The following is a 21233-nucleotide window of genomic DNA, read 5'->3' as shown; positions in this document are numbered from 1 at the left end:
TGTATAAGAACAAGTCTTTGCTTGCCCAGTAAGTCTTTCCTTTATGAGCAATACTTACACTGAGGACAGATAGGTCTGTGGGCCTAATAACAACCAGCAACAACACATTACCAACACTGCAATACAAAAGTAATTAGGGCTGACGATCTTCTCCATACTCTGATCATCCCATCATCCCATGCTGAGATTGGCAATGACCAATAACATCTCCGCTGTCATTTCAAAGAGGGCAGAGGTGCTAGCAAGTGCTGGTTATTTGCAGAGATGCCAACATGAAACAATAGTGAGGCAGAAATCAAATTCAATATGAATCTAATAACAACGATAATATTATTTTAATACGTCTGTCATGGTCCTGGGCCGTCTGCCCAGCGTTTTGTGTTTTTTAGTATTTTTTCCCTGAGTGTTTAATTCCCAGTGTGTTTTGATGATCTTGTTCCCTTTGTCTCTGTCTCCCCTGCTCCATGGTCTTGTCTGTTTTGTCCTGATGTCTTGTCCCTGACCTCCTGTGTTTTCATGTTGTCATTCCTAGTGTTGTGACTAGTCTGCGTCTCTGCCCCGTGTCTGTGTGCCAGTTCCCCGTATGTAGTCTGCGTGCACCTTGGTTAGTCACTTCCTGTATTATTTTGACAGTCTTGTGTTCCCTGTGCTTTGTGTCTAGTTTTGCTAACCCCTGTTATTAGTTTCATTTGCTTCACCTGTTGCTCCCTGCTGTTTCCTCTTGCCCTGATTACCTGCTGTGTATTTAAGCCCTCAGTGTTCATCTGTTTCTTGTCGCGTCGTCTTCAGTGTTCCCTCGCTGTGTGTCTCCCTGCTCCTCCTCAGGTTTTGGTTTAGTCCCTTCCCAGTATAGGTTTGTTTTGTATTTTTCCAATAAATCCTGTTTGTTTGAGTCTGCATCCTGATGTCCAATTCTGCCTGCCACACACACACGCCATGACAGAACGACGCGACCATTTCAAAGACCCCGCGGACTCAGACCTGCGTGAACGGCAGCTAGCTGTGCAAGCTCACCTGCAGGAAGTGGTGAGGAGGAAGCCGTGGCTGGCTCCCGAGTATGAGGGACAGCTCCGCCGCTCTCACCGCGCTTGGGGAGACTCCAGCTGGGTTAAAGGGTCTCCGCGTCAGAGCTTGCCGCTCTCTCCACCTCCGCCGCCACAGCCCTGTTCATCAGCCGCACTGCAGCAACCGCCCGATACCATTGCCCCACCTCTGCCCCAGCCTTTAGGGATTAAGCTGGGCGGGTTCTCCCTGGCATCAGATTCGCCCCCGCCCGAACCTTTCGGGAAAAGGCTGGGCGGGCTCACTTCCTCATCAGACAGTCCTTTGCCTGCTGCTTCTCTTGCCAGCTCTGCTTCCCTTCCTCTCCCTAAGACGCGGAAGCAGCGCTCGCGATTCAGGAAGAGGAGCACGGAGCCAGCAACCCATGACAAGAAGCAGGAATCAGTCACTGTGAGAGAGATGTCCTGTATTGACTCTGCCAGCCCTCCAATGGATCCTGCAGATGCTTCCGTCTTCTTGGACCGGGAACTTGGGCCAGAGGTTCGAAGATTCTTCAGAATCTCCTCCCGGATTTATAACTGTACTGACTCGAAAGCCTTTTCCATTGGATTTTCTGCTGTGCTCAGTCTCTTAGACACCCACCCTCGCTTATTGCTGTCACCCACTATTGCCGGCTGGATGGCTTCTGCTGTTCGTGTGGAGGCACAGATTAGAGCACTGAACTCTCTGTCTTCAGCATCACCAGCAGCAGCACCACAGTTACCCACGCCGCCTGCACCACAGACCACTGTAGCAGCCTCCGAGCCACAGCAGTCAGAGCCCCCAGTGTTAGCTGCAGCAGCTCCTCAGCCACTCCCATCAGAGCCCCAGCTCCCTCAGTCAGCCTCTGTAGCTCTCCCCGCTTCAACTTCCCCAGTGCCAGCTCTCCCCGCTTCAGCTCCCTCAGCCTCAGCTTTCCCTAGCTCTCAGTCAGTTTCCACGCAGTCAGCTCTCCCTAGCTCTCAGCCTGCTCGCCCTCAGTCAGCAGCAGCTCCAGCCGCTCTAGTTCACCCTGCCTCAGCTTTGCCCCCTCCAGTGGTTTCTCTTTCTGTGATCCCCTTGGTCAGTTTAGTTTCACCTCCAGTCCCTTCATCTTCAGTTTTAGTCTCAGTCCCCTCATCCTCCTCAGCGTCAGCCCCCTCGTCCTCAGTCACCTCAGTCCCCTCATCCTCCTCAGCTTCAGCCCCCTCGTCCTCAGTCACCTCAGTCCCCTCATCCTCCTCAGCTTCAGTCCCCTCGTCCTCAGTCACCTCAGTCCCCTCTTCCTCAGTCACCTCAGTCCAGTCAGCTTCCCCGGTCCCCACAGCCAGTGCTTCAGCTTTGCCCCCTTCAGTGGCGTCACTTCCCTTAAATCCCTTGGTCTCTCCAATCAGTTTAGTTTCATCTTCAGTTCTAGTCGCAGTCTCCTCGGTTTCCTCTGTGCCCTCTGTCCCCGTAGTCCCTCAGGTCCCCGTAGTCCCTCAGGTCCCCGTAGTCCCTCAGGTCCCCGTAGTCCCTCAGGTCCCCGTAGTCCCTTACTCTACTTCCACTTCTGGTCCCTCAGTCCCTCAGTTCCCAGTAGTCCCTTCAGCTCTCCCTAGCGCCCGGCCTGCTTCCACGCAGCCGGCTCTCCCTAGCGCCCGGCCTGCTTCCACGCAGCCGGCTCTCCCTAGCGCCCGGCCTGCTTCCACGCAGCCGGCTCTCCCTAGCGCCCGGCCTGCTTCCACGCAGCCGGCTCTCCCTAGCGCCCGGCCTGCTTCCACGCAGCCGGCTCTCCCTAGCGCCCGGCCTGCTTCCACGCAGCCGGCTCTCCCTAGCTCCCGGCCTGCTTCCACGCAGCCAGTCGTCTCCCGGCCTGCTTCCACGCAGCCAGTCGTCTCCCGGCCTGCTTCCACGCAGCCAGTCGTCTCCCGGCCTGCTTCCACGCAGCCAGTCGTCTCCCGGCCTGCTTCCACGCAGCCAGTCGTCTCCCGGCCTGCTTCCACGCAGCCAGTCGGCTCCCGGCCTGCTTCCACGCAGCCAGTCGTCTCCCGGCCTGCTTCCACGCAGCCAGTCGTCTCCCGGCCTGCTTCCACGCAGCCAGTCGTCTCCCGGCCTGCTTCCACGCGGCCCCTAGTGCCAGTTCCCTTAGCTTCAGTCCCGTCAGTTTTGGTCCCTTTTGTTCCCTCCTCTGGTCCCTCAGCTCCTTTCGTTGTGGTTCCCCCTGCAGCCTCAGTCCCAGTCTCCTCTGTTCCTGCTCCCCCGACTCCAGTTTCCCCGCAGTCAGCTTCGGTCCCCTCACCTCTCCCGCAGTCAGCTTCGGTCCCCTCACCTCTCCCGCAGTCAGCTTCGGTCCCCTCACCTCTCCCGCAGTCAGCTTCCCCAGTGTCAGCTTCCCCGTCCTCAGCTTCCACACTCCTAGCTCCCTCCGTGTCAGCTCCCTCAGTGTCAGCCTTAGTTCCCTCCTGTACTTCCATTCCTGGTCCCTCGGTCCCCCTAGGTCCCTCAGCCTCCCTGCAGTCACAGTCCATAGCGTCAGCTCCCTCGCCCTCCATAGCGTCAGCTCCCTCGCCCTCCATAGCGTCAGCTCTCTCGCCCTCCATAGTGTTAGCTTCCACGCACCCACCATCACATGCACCTGGTCCATCCCCCAAGCAGCCCCAGCTGCTCAGTGAAGTAGCTGTGTGCCCTACACCGCAGACCCAGCCTGCACATTCGGAGCCTCACCTTGTAGGCCCCGTTCAGCCCAAGGGTCCGGCTCAGTCGGAGCCGTGTTTGAAGCCCAAGGGTTACGCTCAGTTGGAGCGTCGGGCTCGGTTCGAGCCTCCTGCCTCGTCTTGCCGCCGCCGCTTGGAGCGCGGTCGGCCCCCAGTCTGGTCTCCTCGCCGCCGCCGCCTGGAGCGCGGTCGGCCCTCAGTCTCGCCTCGCCGCCGCCGCCTGGAGCGCGGTCGGCCCTCAGTCTCGCCTCGCCGCCGCCGCCTGGAGCGCGGTCGGCCCTCAGTCTCGCCTCGCCGCCGCCGCCTGGAACGCGGTCGGCCCTCAGCCTCGTCTCGCCGCCGCCGCCGCCTGGAGCGCGGTCGGCCCTCAGCCTCGTCTCGCCGCCGCCGCCGCCTGGAGCGCGGTCGGCCCTCAGCCTCGTCTCGCCGCCGCCGCCGCCTGGAGCGCGGTCGGCCCTCAGTCTCGTCTCGCCGCCGCCGCCGCCTGGAGCGCGGTCGGCCCCCAGTCTCGTCTCCTCGCCGCCGCCGCCGCCTGGAGCGCGGTCGGCCCCCAGTCTCGTCTCCTCGCCGCCGCCGCTGGAGCCGCGGTCGGCCCCCAGTCTCGTCTCCTCGCCGCCGCCGCTGGAGCCGCGGTCGGCCCCCAGTCTCGTCTCCTCGCCGCCGCCGCTGGAGCCGCGGTCGGCCCCCAGTCTCGTCTCCTCGCCGCCGCCGCTGGTGCCGCGGTCGGCCCCCTGCCTCGACTCCTCGTCGCCGCCGCTGGTGCCGCGGTCGGCCCCCTGCCACGACTCCTCGTCGCCGCCGCTGGTGCCGCGGTCGGCCCCCTGCCACGACTCCTCGTCGCCGCCGCTGGTGCCGCGGTCGGCCCCCTGCCACGACTCCTCGTCGCCGCCGCTGGTGCCGCGGTCGGCCCCCTGCCACGACTCCTCGTCGCCGCCGCTGGTGCCGCGGTCGGCCCCCTGCCACGACTCCTCGTCGCCGCCGCTGGTGCCGCGGTCGGCCCCCTGCCACGACTCCTCGTCGCCGCCGCTGGTGCCGCGGTCGGCCCCCTGCCACGACTCCTCGTCGCCGCCGCTGGTGCCGCGGTCGGCCCCCTGCCACGACTCCTCGTCGCCGCCGCTGGTGCCGCGGTCGCCCGCCTGAGAGGTTTAGACTCTGCCTTTTGGCCCCTTGGCCTGGACGGCCCCCTGAACTATGGACTGTTTGTTCCCCCTGGCCGTTGCTCTTTTTGTTTCTGTTTTTGTCATAGCTCCTGAACTGTTCCTTGTTTTGACCCCGTTTTGGACATTGGAGCTCTCCGGCCTTGTGCCGTCGCTTTTTGTTTCATCCAGTTGTTTTTTTTTCTCATCCCTGTGTTTTGTTCCTGTTTTTGGACTTTGTCCCGGCCTTGTGCCCCTGCTGTTTTTGTTCTGACCTTGTGATTTTTGATGTTTTGCTCCCTGCCTGGTTTTGTTTTTGTTCCGGTCCCTCCGTCCTGGTCCCCCGCCTCCCTCCCTGGTCTAGTTTTGTTTCCTGTTTTGGCCGTCGGGTGCCGGCCTTTGGGGGGGGGGTGCTGTCATGGTCCTGGGCCGTCTGCCCAGCGTTTTGTGTTTTTTAGTATTTTTTCCCTGAGTGTTTAATTCCCAGTGTGTTTTGATGATCTTGTTCCCTTTGTCTCTGTCTCCCCTGCTCCATGGTCTTGTCTGTTTTGTCCTGATGTCTTGTCCCTGACCTCCTGTGTTTTCATGTTGTCATTCCTAGTGTTGTGACTAGTCTGCGTCTCTGCCCCGTGTCTGTGTGCCAGTTCCCCGTATGTAGTCTGCGTGCACCTTGGTTAGTCACTTCCTGTATTATTTTGACAGTCTTTTGTTCCCTGTGCTTTGTGTCTAGTTTTGCTAACCCCTGTTATTAGTTTCATTTGCTTCACCTGTTGCTCCCTGCTGTTTCCTCTTGCCCTGATTACCTGCTGTGTATTTAAGCCCTCAGTGTTCATCTGTTTCTTGTCGCGTCGTCTTCAGTGTTCCCTCGCTGTGTCTCCCTGCTCCTCCTCAGGTTTTGGTTTAGTCCCTTCCCAGTATAGGTTTGTTTTGTATTTTTCCAATAAATCCTGTTTGTTTGAGTCTGCATCCTGGGGTCCAATTCTGCCTGCCACACACACACGCCATGACAACGTCAGCTGGAAAACAAGCAAAACAAATCACCTTGATTGGCAAGCGATCAGCGATCACCCACAAATTTATTGTTCATTGGTGCAATCCAACATGTAATATTAAATTTATAAATTTAATATAGTGGCATTGTGGTGCAGTGGCTGTAATGACAAGAATGTTCTGGATTTGAAACTGCTTATCAGCATTGTGTAGATGGGCCAAAGCTCCAAATAGAGCCTTATTTTGAGGAAAATAAATGGACAGTACTGTAGTGTTACACTGAGGCCAGTCAGTTCTGTACGACACCGTTTAGTTGCGTGATTATATATGACTCTATAAACTTAAACACAATGAAAGACATACTCTTAGGTTTGTGTTTTGTGGGGTTTGTTTTTTTAGCACAGGACATTTTAACTTGAGTAAAACTGGAAAATATTTCTTCCACTAGTAGCCTGAACAAATGCCTGTAAATCATCCTGCAGCATGTGAAAAACCTCATGTCTCTTTTTTTCCTTTATCCATTCCCAGTATCAGGAGCGTATTCTGACAGTCCAGATAAAAGACAATCAATAATCATTGAAAGTCAATGAGGCAGTCACTCTATCTATGTTATCAGTCAGTTCATAGAGTTCAGCAATTACACAACCACATAGTATTTGTGAGTTTTTGAGATTTTCCATTTTCATGTACCACTGGAGCCCTCCGAATCGCTGCATATGAGTCAAGTGCAGATTGATTACATAGCTGTCACTTTATTTGGATTTGTAAATTGTCTGCTCGCACCTGTCATTTCAGGTTCAGTTGCTTGTTAAAAACCCAATCAACAGTTTCGCTATACCGTAATTTGTCAACAATAAGGACATGGGCTTGGGCTGACACCAGAAGCCATTCTCATAGTTGAGTTTTGCCAAAACCTGCAATTTTCTACACAAATACTGACATAGTGTGTGCTCCTCAGGGTGATGTTTTTCTTCTGTGAATGCTGTTTGCAGTGTGTGTGTTGTCTATGTTTAAGTGAAAATTTGTAATGCTTTGAAACAGCATAAAAGAAGAACTAATGACCAGAAAGGCTATTCGATTCAAATTAAATAGTAAGTCAGCTGTGATTTAATAACAGTAAAAAACAAACAAAACTGAACTCTTGGCCGTTTTGAGTTGTCTCCCATGTATTTGTCTAAATTTGCTTAATTTGTTTCATTTCAATTCGGCCCTCACCAAGAGTGTATGGTGACATGTGCCCTGTGGAGAAGTTCAGATAAAAAAACTGAGGAAGAGTGAGTGAGAGTAAAAAGGAGCACACGAATGATCCAGGGAGTGCTTGCAATTATCAAGACAATGAAGGTGATGTTTATGTGACAAGGCTGAGGGATTAAAAGATCATTTTTGTCAGTGAAATACATTTCCCAGTAAAGAATAAAATGCCATGAACATTACAGTTTAATTGCTCAAGCAATGTCAAAGTTTTGCTTTTGTTATTTAAAAAAAAAAACAAGATGAAAAACTTGAAAATTAAAGTGACAGAAAAATGTGGAAATGGGCGATATAGCTTGCAGTTTAGCATGATTGTGAACGGCTGTAATCCTGTTGCTTTCATTCAAAAGACTGAAGCACGTCAGTATGCAATGCTAGAGTAGGGCTGCATTAACTTTTATTCATTTGTTAATCTGTATTTTAATCTACGGCCACAATATTGAAATAAAACAACAAAAACCCATGCACTTTCACATGCACTTTTCTGGCTTAAACACTGATAACTGCAGCAAAGACCGGTAGTTACTGAATGCAGATACATAAAAAGCTCTTTTCACTTCCTTGTCACAAAGGATCACAAAGCAGGTAGCTCCATATGTTTGACTTGGCAGAGTTTTACACCAGATGCCCTTCTTGACAAAACCCCAAAGGGGACAGGCATACAAATACATACAATAAGTAAAATTGGATTTCTTTGTTTGCTGGAATTTTATTTTCACTGTTGATCAGCTAACTGGATAACTGATCATATGAGTTCAGCTTGTAGGCTTCTTTGCTTATTCTGTTTCCCAACTCATGGCTTAATCTCAAAATCTTTCCTCTTCGAACACACACTCACAGGGCACTTTATTATTACACCTTGCTACAGGGTTAGACTGATATTTTTTTGGTTTCAGAGCTGCTTTAATTCTTTATGCCATAGATTCAACAAGGTGCTGGAAACGTTCCTCAGAGATTTTGGTCCATATCGACATGATCACACAGATCACTGCAGATTTGTCAGCTGCACATCCATGATGTGAATCTGCCATCCTATCACATCCCAAAGGTGCCCTATTGGATTGATATCTGGTGACTGTGGAGGCCGTTTGAGTACACTGAACTCATTGTCATGTTCAAGAACCCACTGTGAGATGATCTGAGCTTTGTGACATGGTGCTTTATCCTGCTGGAAGCAGCCTTTAGAAGATGGGTACACTGTGGTCATAAAGAGATGGACATGGTCAGCAACAACACTCAGGTAAGCTGTGGTGTTTAAATGATGCAGAAATTATCCCCCACCACATTGCCAGCAGCAGGTTGAACTGTTGACACATGCAGATCCATGTGTCCTCGTTGTTTATGCCAAATTCTGACCCCGCCATCTGAAAGGTAGCATCTTTCCAATCTTCAATCTTCTCTCATTCAATTTTGGTGAGCCTGTGTGAATTGTAGCCTCAGGCATGCCACCCAGTGTGGCTTTCTGCTGCTGTAGCCCATCCGCTTCAAGAGGATGCTCTTCTGCATACCTTGGTTGTGTTACTGTTTCCCTCCTGTCCTCTGATCACTGGCATCAAAAAGGGATTTTGGCCCAGAGAACTGACACTTACTTGGTATTTTCTCTTTTTTGGACCATTCTCTGTGAACTCTAGAGATGGTTGTGTGAGAAAATTCCAGTAGGTCAGCAGTTTCTGAAATACTCAGACCAGGCACCACCAATCATACCACGTTTGAAGTTAAATCACCTTTCTTGCCCGTTCTGATGCTCAGTTTGAACTCCAGTAGGTTTTGACCATGTCTACATGCCTAAATGCATTGAGTTGCTGTCATGTGATTTGCTGATTAAATAGTTGTGTTAATGAGCAGGCAAACGGGCAAGTTGTACCTAATAAAGTGACTGGTGACAGTATCTATGGCTATTTATGGTCACCAAATTATAAACTAGAAAGGAATTCATATTTTTGTTCAGAAAATAAGTGTATATTTGGATGTGCCTGCTGATGGCTGAGGTTTTTAATACTTTCGGCTCCTTAAAGGCCTTTACACTCATTTGTTTTCAAGTGTTCACTTTTCTCACCTCTCATGCTTCTGTTCAATCTGCACCAAACCAAACTGAAGAGAATATACTCACATTAATCTTTTTTTTTTCTATTATCTCCCAACGTGTCTCACAAATTTGAGAGGCTGTGATGTATTTTTTATTTTGTTTTTTTTTTTTTTTAAAGATGTGAGCAAAAGCAAAAACAGAGTTTTTAAATTAGTGGTTGGTCATTACTTTCGTCACAAGGACTACATCTGCACCTTCAGTGAGGCAGGCGCTGTGAAGGCAAGTGAAGCCACTTTAGAACAAAAACTACTTAAAATAAGACGAATATCCTCTTAAGATTTCTCCTGTGACATTGTTCAAACTGAAAAGTGGTTGAAAACTTTTCTCCATCCCTTATCTTCCCAGGAGAGATTTGCACTCAGACACTGAGAAAGGCTGCTGTGGCCCTCCAGGCACACGCTACCTGGTAACTAATGAAAATGAAACATTTGTTCTTCGGGGCACTTTACAGGCACACAGCCCAGCCTGCTGTTAGACTCACACTGAAGACTGCACACCCTTTGATAGATTGGCGGGAGGGGGGCGAGAGCTAACTTTAGCCCTTAATGGTTTGAAATATGCTTGCGCTACAGTTTTTTCGCTGTGAGGCCAAATGATATCCCCTCTCTTGATGATTTATTAAGCTCATTCAGAGCCTTCTTGTCAGGGATAAATTGGCTCCTGCCTCATGTAATGCTCTTGATGGATAATTGTCTCATTTTTCTTGATTATTCTATCTATATGGCTGTTGCTTAAAATCAAAATGAATATCACAAACATAATGCCATGGCCATTCTTGCCTCATACATCTTAAATTATTGGATGAAGTTAATAATGGTCAGTGATTATGACACTTCAGATTCCAAACTAAGTGACAGCTTACAGTGGCTGTGTTGCAACTTCACCTCTGACAGTACGAGCTCTGCTCTGATCAATTTCAGCTTTGAGATATAGGCCTGCCCAAAAGGCCACAAATGTGATCAATAATCACACTTTATTCTTTTCATGCCCAGTTCTGAATAGAGCTGCAGTATCGCTGCAATTCAGTGACATGTCTTGCTGGCTGAGGGGCCAGGTCGCACACCCCCAGGCATGTGTGGCTGAGCCGAGTGGGGTTTTTTTTTTCCCTCAAAGCCGAGAGGTTTGCTGGGGGCAAAATAATGCCCTGTTGATTTGAAGTTTATGCATCAGAAACTGGTCACTGAACAACATTTTTTTGACATAGTTTTGACAGATATTGCAGACAGTGAAGTAAAGATAGCAAACATTGGAAAGTCTGATTATTGTTGATTGCGTCATTGCTTGGCTGTTTTTGTGCACAGCCGTGATTTTCAGTCTGCTTCTTCGGCTTTTGCTGCTTTTACTGTGCTGTGTCACATATTAAGTGATTTCCTTATTGTTGCCTTATCCATGCACACCAAGCACCAGTATTGGCAATGCATTATTTCGGCAGTTATTATGTATTTTGTATTTTTAAAATACAGAAAATGAGAAGGTACAAATCAATCGAATTCCAGCTTTTCTGTTTCATCCAGAGGATTTATTATGTTCAGTATCAAAAAAAGTATTTGTAACCTACATATAAAAGATTTGTATTTACATTTGCTTCATAAAGTATTTACACAACTAAACTTATTCCACATTTGTGCTGTTTTAGATTGCAGAAAAACATCATTTTCCCAATTCATCTACCCTCAAATCCCCACAAAGTAAAAATATGTTTTTAAGATTAATTTGACAAATTATAATAAAAAAAAAGTAATATTAAAAGTTCACATTTGCAAGAGATGTCAGGCAATTGGCGGTGGCATTCAAGACTAGCTTTCTGTAATTTTTCCTGAGATGTGTCTGGAGCTTAACTCAATGGCAAATTGAATTAATTGGACATAGATTAGAAAGTAGACACCTGTTTATATCTACAGAGTCCCACGAATCAGACTGCATGTCAGGACAAAAACCAAGACACAAAGTCCAATGAACTCTCTGCAGACTTGCACAATAAAATTGTGGCACCGCATAGATCAGGGCGAGGATAATAATAACATTTTGAAAGCTTTTAGTGTTCCCAGGAGCACGGTGGCCTCAATAATTGGGAGAGGGAAGAAGTTTAAAATGACTGTAATGAGTGACCAAGCAGCAAGGACATTGTTCAGGAAGGCGTTCACACTTGCAGAGCTTCAGACGTCTTCTGCATTAATAGGAGAACATGCCAAAGCAAAGGCCTTCTGAGCATCACTCAATCCATCAGTCCGTTATACTAAACAGAGTTTAGTGTGACTTGTGGGAAGGATAAAGGCAGCCAAATACAGAAATGTTCTTGCAGGAAACCTGTTCATGCACTAGGTTACCTGAAAAAGAGGCAAGGGTTCACTTTTCAGCATGACAATGACCCAAAGCCCAAAGGAGTGCTGGTGTGGCTTTGGGACATGTGTCTGATTGTCCTTGAGCTGCCCAAAGTCCACACTCAACATCTGTAAAGAGGCTTTCTAGTCAGTCTGTTGGTTCCTGAAAGGATCTAAAGACTTGAAGCTGTAATGAAAGGAACATCTGTAAACGACTAACTTAGGGGTCTGAATCACATTTTTGAATTAAAAGTTTTTTCTTCATTAAAAAAAACAAAAAAACATACCACTAAATACACATTTTCACTTCATCACTGTAAGTTATTGAGTGTAGATTTGTGGGCAAAAATGGCTTTTTTTTTTCTCCTTAAGAATAAAAATCTGCCACACAAAGGTGAAGTGGTCAGAATGTTTTCTGAAGCCATTGCCTCAGTGTGCTTTACAATTTAAGGTAGAGATCCTACAATATTACAGTGAAAACCCCAAAGATCAGGTCACACCTTGTGAGAACGTCCTTGGCGACAGTGGGAAAGAAGAACTGCTTTTTTAGCAGGAAGTGCTCTTTGGCACAACCAGGCTCAGTGAGTCTTGACTGCTTAAAATGAAGGCAACTGGAATTCTTTTTGGTTTGTGAAGATCTTTCACCTCTCATCCAACAGACTTCTTCAGTTCTTCAAACTGATGGAGAATCCCAGGTATTTAACTCCTGGTAAGGTTATCCCCTTGGAGATGGTCCTTAGAGATGATGACCCACCCTGCAATCATCTGAATCATTAAGGGTCACATGAGCCCAGGTGTGAATCAAAGTGCTAGTCACAGGTCAAGGTGTAAATCCTTTGTGAGACATTGCCCAACCCCACCATCATGTCAGTTGTTAAGGTCACACGAGTCAAGGGGTGTGAGTGTGGTTTGATTCGCCTGGGAAAAGATCTCTTTTGGATTGATTGCTTGGCCTAGATATGCAAAGGTCCAAGCACTGAGATGTTATGCTTAGAGAAAATTCTTCTGAGGTTCTCTAGCAAACCCGCCACATAGGGGGTGGCAATGTCATTCTGTTTCACCCAGGTTAATGTCTGAGATTCTTTTCTGTGCATCTCCGCTGATTTAATGAAGGACCAGTTTGGATACCCACATGTTTTGACTCACATGATTACAGGGTGGGTCAACCACTCTGAGGATCACCTCCAAGGGGAAACCCCTAGTATGGATTAATTACCTGGGACTGGGGATACCTGAGAGGTGAAATTTCTTCACAAAGAAAAAGAAGTCCAGCTGCCTTCATTTCAAGCACTCAAGATTACCATGACGTGAATGACTGAGAACCTACACAGGACAGGCTCAGTGAAGAGCAGCCAGCTGCCGTGACTGGTTGGGGAGGTGAGGGGAAAGAGAAGAGAAAAAGGAGAGCACACGTAGGTCACAATCAACAAACAGGACCGAACACAAACTTGAGGAGAGAGAAGACAAAAGTTATAGGATGTGCTTGAGGCAGAGATGAATAGTACAAACAATACTTTTTTAAAAAAAAACTTTATTGAAAGATGTTCATAATACTAAACATTATCTTGTAACTACAAAATGTCACTAACATGATTTATATGGAAAATAATACTCAAAACTGTCTACCTTGCTTTATTTAAAAGGCCAGCTTCCATTGACTTCTATCAAGACACTGCAGTTAACTCATCGAATGAAGATCATTATGCTGCTCTGTGGGAGGCACGCAGGATGAGAATATCAAAATAATAACATTTATATTGAAAAATTGATGAAAGTGACACGAGTTTACTTTATTTGCAAAGTCATAATGCAGTGTCTTTCAATTTGGAACACATTAATATCTTATTTCATGCTTTCTCTATCTGTTCCAGTGGGCCGCTTTGTCCTTTGATATATTTGTGTTTTTGTCCCAGGAATATCCTTATTCAAAATAGGCAATTTTATTTTGACAGCTATTTGTATGTAAAGTGTGGAAGGGGGGGTGCCTTGTCATGGCTCCTGCTATTTGCTGAAGCAGCTTTTTTTTTTCTTTTTCTTTTTTTTTTTCTCCCAGAATAGTCCAAGACATCCTCTCAGTGGATTAGATGTTATTCTTTGCAATACATTCTCAGCAAGGTAAAGTCAAGAAATAGAAAATGAGAGGGGAAAGCATTTTGTGGCAGCTGGCTCTTCTTCAGGCAACTTTTTCCTCTCTTTCATTACATCATCTGAACTTTATTCTGTGCATGCACCCGTAAACACAAACCAACCCACCATTAGCTCACTCTTATAGGATAATCGTTTTCATCGTTTATGAAGCCATAAAACTGAAAGCAACCTCACTGGTGTTTAGCATGCATTGCATTCAGTAGCTGGGTGCTTTTCTTCTTTCTATACACTGATTCTGGGAATCATTTAGCCCTGTGCTTCCATTACATGTCTATTAGCAGGTCAGAGTCAATCAACTATTTAATGAAAATTGTTTTTTTTAGTAAGCAGTCTGTGGATATTAAGCAGGAAAACAGGAGAGCGAAGTAGAAATAACTTGTTCTCACCTGCATATTCAAGGGCATGTGGGTTAGATGCTTTTGAATGTTATTTTTCAGTACATATGAGTACGTGGCTTAACCATGTGATTGATAGGCAATGTGTTCAAGGTACTTGGACTGGTTCCAGCCCAAGCAACCATGAAGAGAACCAGCAGTTTAGAAAATAGACGGAATAATAATGGATTGCATTGTTTTAAGGAGTATTTTGGATTTGAGATATTTTTCCATTTCATCTTCAACCTGCATTAATTGATTATGAACTTGCAGTCCAGCCTGCCAGAAATGGAACACTGACATACAGTACTGTGTCACCGCAGTTTTAAAGTGAAGTTATTTTGCGTTCATTTGGAGTCATGCTTCTGTCCCTGAACTTGGTTGTGAAGTGATGAGATTCAAACATAGAACAGTAGTATAATACAGTAACAGTAGTATTCTAGAGTCAAATATGAGTGCATGGATTAATTTCCATAAACCTCAATGAAATGAAGCTACGTTGTAAAGGAGAGTGGGACAAAATTCCTCCACAACAATGTGAGAGACTGATAGTCATACAGAAAACAATTACTCCAGTTTATGGCTGTTAAAGGTGGCTCTACAAGGTACTGAATCATGGGGTGTACTTAGTTTTTCACACACTGATTCTGCATTTTGGCTCAGTTTCTATTAAATAAATAATGACACAGTGTAATAGGTCATGTGTTATTCATCGTAGGTTACATTTATCTAATTTTAAGACCTGGTGATGACTAGATAAATTTTTTATTATATCCTGATATACAAAACCTTAGAACTCACAGAGGGTGTACTTTCTTTCTACCACGAGTGTATTTTCTAATCATGTAATCCATCATTATAGCATGTCAGCTATGCTGGTGATCAGGATGTCCTCAGTGTTAACTGAACAGATGGCGGGCATCTTAAGCTGCAAACAACCTGCCACAGAGGACAGATGAATCCACAGAAGCAGCGGCAGAAGAAAAAAGAAGTGGGGGCCAATATCAAACTAAGGTAACTTTTGAGCATGATTTCACCCGAGTAATGCAGGTTTACTGATATTGCAAAAGTACAGTGATAAACTGACATCCACAAGTGGATTTGTAGTAGCAGTTTATTTTTTCCTGAGATGAATACTAAGAGTCAGCTATTATTGACTGTTTGAGTCACTGGTTATAGCAAGATTCGTAACAACAGCAAAAGACAAAAGTTTGATAGATCTCTATTTACTTCCTTAGTGAGATGAAGAAATTAACCTCAGGTGGACTTTGGAGTTAGCTTGCCTTGAGTAAAGAATGGAAGCAAGAAAACGGCTATCTATGAAAGCAACAGAAGCTGACTGTCAGCACATCTACAGTTTACTAATTAACATCTTATATTTGTTTTGAAAATGAGACGTGAAAACTAAGCCGCAGAGGCAATTCTAAGGCAACCAGATAAGGTTAGAGGGCATCACACATGGTTACAAATGCATCTTTCACACAGTGCAAGAAAGTGCTTTCTTATACTTGTGGTTTTGTTTAGTCCAACATATTAATTTGTGAGTTTTATGTGCAGACTGATTTCAGCTTTGAACAGAGCGAAGTTAGCTGTGCTGCTTTTTCCTAATGTTTATGCTAAGCTATGCCAAACTAGTTCCCTAAATTACTGATTTAAATCTACTATAGTCAAATTTTTAGTGAACCAACAGAAAATCATCATTTGGCTTTATGGCGCTTCACAGCGACTTCTATTCACTGTTTAGCTATCCAGCCTGCAGCTGAAATGCAGTCACAGCAGGCCACCTCTTTTGCCACAAATGCTCTGATAAACCTACCTGCTTAGCATGAGATAGCATGCAGAGACAGAGATGACTCAACTCAATAGCAACGTTGCTTCAGCAACAGTTTGTAACAAGTGTGCAGTGTTAACTTTAAAATATGTCAGTGTTGTGTTTGCAGCTTGTTGCTGTAGCTTCCAAGTTGCCAAAAAAAAATTCCCTTTTGTAGATTTAAGTGAAACGTAAACCATTGTGCAGTGGAACAGTTTAACTATCTCTGTGTGTGTGTGATGGATAAGCTCAGCTTTTATATTTGTCAGTCCAGATGATTTGCAAATAATTTGTTCAGTTCATCACATCTTGACAGTTCAGGTACTGTCGATGCAATATGTAGAGGAGGAAGCACAGAAAAGCAACTCTGACTTTCAAATGCATGCGTTCATATTGAAATGCTGTCGGAAAGTTTGTGACATAAGCAACTGTAAAAGGTCTCCGAAACACAACCTTTACGAGAGTCATTTTCCCCACTCCGACGCTTTCACATTGACCTGTCTGAATTATATTTCAGTGTTTGGATTTCACCAGACAGTTGACTTTTTGCTCTCTTTCTTACATCTGTAGTTCATCACATTACAGAATTTGAGTCTCCGGCAAATTCCTGCAGTGGAAACCCTTTCAATCAGGCTCAGCCTACATCCCACGATGTGGTCCTCAGCCAAGGCAAAAGAGAAAAAAATTTTTTGGAACTTTGCAGCAGCCATTCAACCAGGAACAGTAATATCTAACCATTAATTTTTCATGGAGCTTTTCTGGGCCTACATTTTGTTCTTGTTTACCTTTGTAGCAGAAAAAAAGGGTGCCCAGATAAAGATTTTTTTTTTTTTTTTAATTATTTTATTCTCGTATGTCATGCAGTTCACTGTTTGGATTCAATTATGCATGTGGTTCTTATCTATGAATGTATGATGTTTGACTGTGCAGAAAGCACTCAGCGAGCACTTGTATGAAAAAAGCTTCGGAGTCTGAGAGCATGCTGCTGCTGACAGAGCAGCGTAGCGAGGTGCGATCAAAAAGTTCTGAGACTCATCCTGTCGTACATGAACAGAGCAGCGCACAGTCATGTGCATACAATAGGGACCAGCAGCAGCACTTCAGGATTCCACTTAACCTTTTTGGCAATCGGCTCATTTCACTTGAGTTTTTATTAATACTTGTAGATGCACATGTGTAATTTGTTCCAATTATCAGAAGCAGTACCATGTTTAAGTCCCAGCTACCAGGCCACCTTCCTGTTTAGGATCACCAGTGGTAATGAGTTGAGTCTATGGATACGACACAAGAGATCAAACAGTAGCCTTAGCAGTGGAAGGAATCAATGTCTTCAAGGCTGAAGAAGACATGTATTTGTGTACTAGCCATTCACTACCTGGGATTGGACTTTCCGATAGAAGTCGGATGCTGTGCACAAGTTTTTGGCCACACTGCTGACCAGTAGCATCCACCACGCACCATACAGTAGTTGGTGCAAGGCGTAGCAACTAAAAAGACTTTGAGGAAGCATTCTAAATGATGCTAGGGTGCTGGGAGTTGTGTGTTAATGCACAAGGTGACCACTTTGAAGGAAACTGCAGCTAAACAGTTTTTGCTTTTTATAGGCACAGTCACTGACTTTTTTTGATTGGTGTTTTGCAGCCCGGGAATCCACTGACTAGCCTAATTAAAGATACTCACAGGGTTATTTGCTGTTCTCACATACAGTCTATGCACATGTAACAGAGTTAAAAATGCACCATATTATTATTTCATTTCCTCTCCAATGTTTGTATTTTATTTTTCAATATATATGTGAAATTTTATCATTTATTTATTTTATTTTGAAAACCCAGAAGTGCGCTATGCTCTTTTGAGCATATGAGTGAATGTTATTTTGGGTCGCTTTACTTCCTCCCTCACAACACTGTACTAACTGCTGAAGGTAAGTTTTGCACTATTATATGTGTTTTTACTAATTCAATGTGCTAACTTCATTCTCACACTAATGTATGTTGTCAAGACAATGTTTTAAGATGTATTTGTACCATTTTGATTACTTTAGTGGGCTGATACGAATTTTAATGACATTTTTATTCAGCTTATATTTGATTTCAGTTAGCTGACTGGTGTAAATAGCATGTCGTGGCTATCACCTGACTGCTAATAGAGCAGCCATTTTATAGTGTCATTTTATTTTTATAGGGAGCCAGTGATTGGTGTATGTAAAGACACTACAGTGATGTTTTTTTTGTGTCTATCATAGAATTAAAAGTGGTCAACTCCACTCCAGAGTCTTGTTATTTGTACATGGGTGGATGAAGAGTTCACACCCATTACACATAGCTGTGCAGACCATCGCCAACATGTTATAGCTGTGTACTGTCACCAGAGGACACTGTCAAAAATATGTGAAACAGGTGGTCTGTGGGCTTCTATAGCCTGCCACAGAGACAACTAAAATTATAACATACAACGACCTTCATTAAGTGAAACTGATCATTAAAAGCAATAAAAAGCCACTGCCTGTGCTTCCCTTTACACTGAACTTTGCTGTCACTTCCTTTCCTGTACAGGCAATTCCTGTTTCAGCCAATCAGAATTTGACAGATGCATTTTGCCTTTATTGGGCTATGCAATGTTGGTATTTTTGAGGACTGCACACAAGGACATCTGCATGGGCTGTATACTGTACCTCAAATCCTCTCTACATAGACAAATACAAATGCAAACTGATACAAATGTGGTACCATTATTTCAGCTTTAGCCTCTTGGACAATGGAGAATACTTAAGTGTTTTCCTCTTGAGGACTTGAGTGTGTACCCCTGCCAAGAATTCCTGTTCTGTGTGCTGCGCATTGTGCAGATACAATGTTTAAAAGCCAATAAAAAGCTACAATTATTTGATCATAACCAGTGGTTTACAGATTGCGCATCAACAAATGCAGTCCCTTCCTTTGCGCTCCACACAAACACGATTGGTCAGTAGATCTTGGATTAACAAAAATCTTGTTTCTTCCCTTCATATGAAGACATCTGCTTATAGCAAAGTTTGGGAACAGTGATGTTTTGGTCCATGGGTTAGGAAGTAGCACAGTATCTCCTGTTTTTCCCCACCCCTACCAGTCACTGCAGATGGCAGCCCTTGCTGAGCCTGGATATGGTTTCTTCCTGTTAGACAGGAGTTTATTCACATTGCTGTCATCAAGTGCTTACTTGCACTGAATGATTGGTTGTCTCTTCAGTTTTCAAAACCCTGCGATAACTGTTGCTGTGAATTTGAGCTATATAAGTAAAACTGAATTGTTTTTTTCTTCTTCTTTTTTTTCAGTGCACCCCAGAGATTTATTAATAATATTACCCAGAAGAAAAGCAATAAATATTTGAAGAATTCAAACATTAAAGTGAGGGACAAACACAGCAGAATAATCTGTGCTTTCAATCTGAGCTTTGTTTTTGTGTGCATGTGCAGCATGCATGTGAATGGTGACTACGGCGCTCCGTGATAAGATCACAAGCGAGTGTTCCAGAAAAAGCGCGAGTATTTTCGGCAGGAATATGGGGGTATGAGAATGTGGAATGGTAAAGAGCTAGTGAGTGCAGATGTGTGAAAACCACTGAGTGTTTGTGGTGTCAGAGCGCAGACACAGTGTCCACAGTGTATTCAGGGAAAGTCTGATGCAGGCAGGGAGGCAGACCCTGTTCTCCTGAAGCACTTCTATGTTTTATTTATCAGGGGTGGCAAAGCAAGCGGTGTGTTTAACTCAACAACAACCGCAAGAGCAGCAGAAATCTCAGCATGCCTTTTTCTTTTTTTTTTTCTCCCCTCAGCCCCCAATGAGCGGTGAACTTTTGTTTAACAAAGTAATGTGCTAGAAAATGTCTGTCTTCTGATTTATTTCCCTCAATGAGCTGCCAGCAGTTTAGTGGCAGCTGCTGTGGCATAACCTCTGCCACAGAAAACCCAAAGAAAAGGGGCAAAATTGCAAAGGTTCTTAAAAAAATAACACTGTCCGCACATTGTTCCGGATTATATATGATTCATTTAGGCTTTAAATGATTATGAATGATTAATTTAGGTTTTATAGTCTGCAAACGAGTTAATATCAGTGTCAAGATTGTAGAAGATGTTACACAAAATGCAATCATGGACTAATTCCATTGCTATATGTTTACTAAGATCTAATGACAATTACACCACTGAATGTGATTATTAACCCTATCATCCAGGTTATTAACTTCTTCTCTGATAGGTGCCAAAACAGATATCCCAACTTGCGTGAAAGAAAGAAGTCATTTACTTTATAATTAAAGGCAATTAGTGAATCAATTACACCTCGATCAAACCTGATGGAAAAGAAAACAAAATGGTGTGAGCTGTGACGAGCTGTATTTGCAGATAGACACTGTTATTGTCCCATCAAACACGAACCTCGATAATTGAACTCGAGGTTAAAAAAAAATCAATTTCCTATCATGGATTGTCATACCCCCACCCACCCACCGCCCGCCCCATGCCCATGTCAGCACAGCATCTATTTTTCAAAAATTTCCCTGCCAAGGAGCACATGATGCTGTCTTAAAATAAGGTTGTCGATATTTGTCACTTTCAGGCCTTCAAATGTCAATGGCAATGCAGCCAGGAGAGACATATGCCATGCTACAGATACGAGCCATGATAAATAATTCCAGTCACTGGAGAAAAATAAAAATAGCCCTTGAGTTTTGGTCTGCTCGTCCCATTCTCCTCACATTGCAGTTGAATTAGATCCCAGTTTCACCCTTTTAAAATATGACATTTTAATGATACAGTCTTCAGCCATAACAATCCTTGTTTATTAACATCTTAAAAATTCTCCGTCTTGATATTAGTGAGATTAAAACTAAAGCATAAATGCAGTCAGTGCAATTTTCCCTGATGGCAGCTACTTAAAAACTGTCCTCATCTATGTTGTTTGATGCACTGCTGTGATGGGAAATGGAATAATGGAAAATGCATTTTTTTGTCTGCTAACCCAGACTCTACGGTGAAGACAAATAATAGTATTATAATAATAGTATAAATAATAGTGCCTGTTGGTCTTCATGTTTTTTTGTTTAAATCAGCCCTTGTGCAGCCTCAGGCTGTGATGCCATTTGTTGGAAATAAGAACAAATATTTAGCTTCTTCTGCAGCGCCAAACTGTAACTCTATGGAAAATGCCTAAAATATATATATATATATATATATACATAGTTGTGGAAATATTTATATTTAGAGTTAAAAGCACAGAGGCAAACCTCTGCTGATGAAAATCACCTCTATTTTTATATATAGTGTTCATGATTAGTGAGGTACGTTGATGCATGCATTAGAGACATCGCCTCACAGCAAGAAAGTTCTGGGTTCAAACCTTGTTGTCGGCCGAGGCCTTTCTGTGTG

General features: G+C 44.8%; 1 long non-coding RNA gene across 1 annotated transcript; it reads left to right on the top strand.

The window, feature by feature from the left end:
• The first annotated feature begins 14939 nt into the window (after positions 1-14939).
• LOC115797390 (uncharacterized) lies at positions 14940-18098 on the top strand. The gene is made up of 2 exons (XR_004021408.1): positions 14940-15036; positions 16403-18098. It is a non-coding gene; the product is annotated as an uncharacterized LOC115797390 (long non-coding RNA).
• Positions 18099-21233: the final 3135 nt, after the last annotated feature.

The sequence above is a fragment of the Archocentrus centrarchus genome, chromosome 18, assembly GCF_007364275.1.
Source record: "Archocentrus centrarchus isolate MPI-CPG fArcCen1 chromosome 18, fArcCen1, whole genome shotgun sequence".
Lineage (NCBI taxonomy): Eukaryota > Metazoa > Chordata > Actinopteri > Cichliformes > Cichlidae > Archocentrus > Archocentrus centrarchus.
This window is presented reverse-complemented; position numbering and strand designations above follow the sequence as displayed.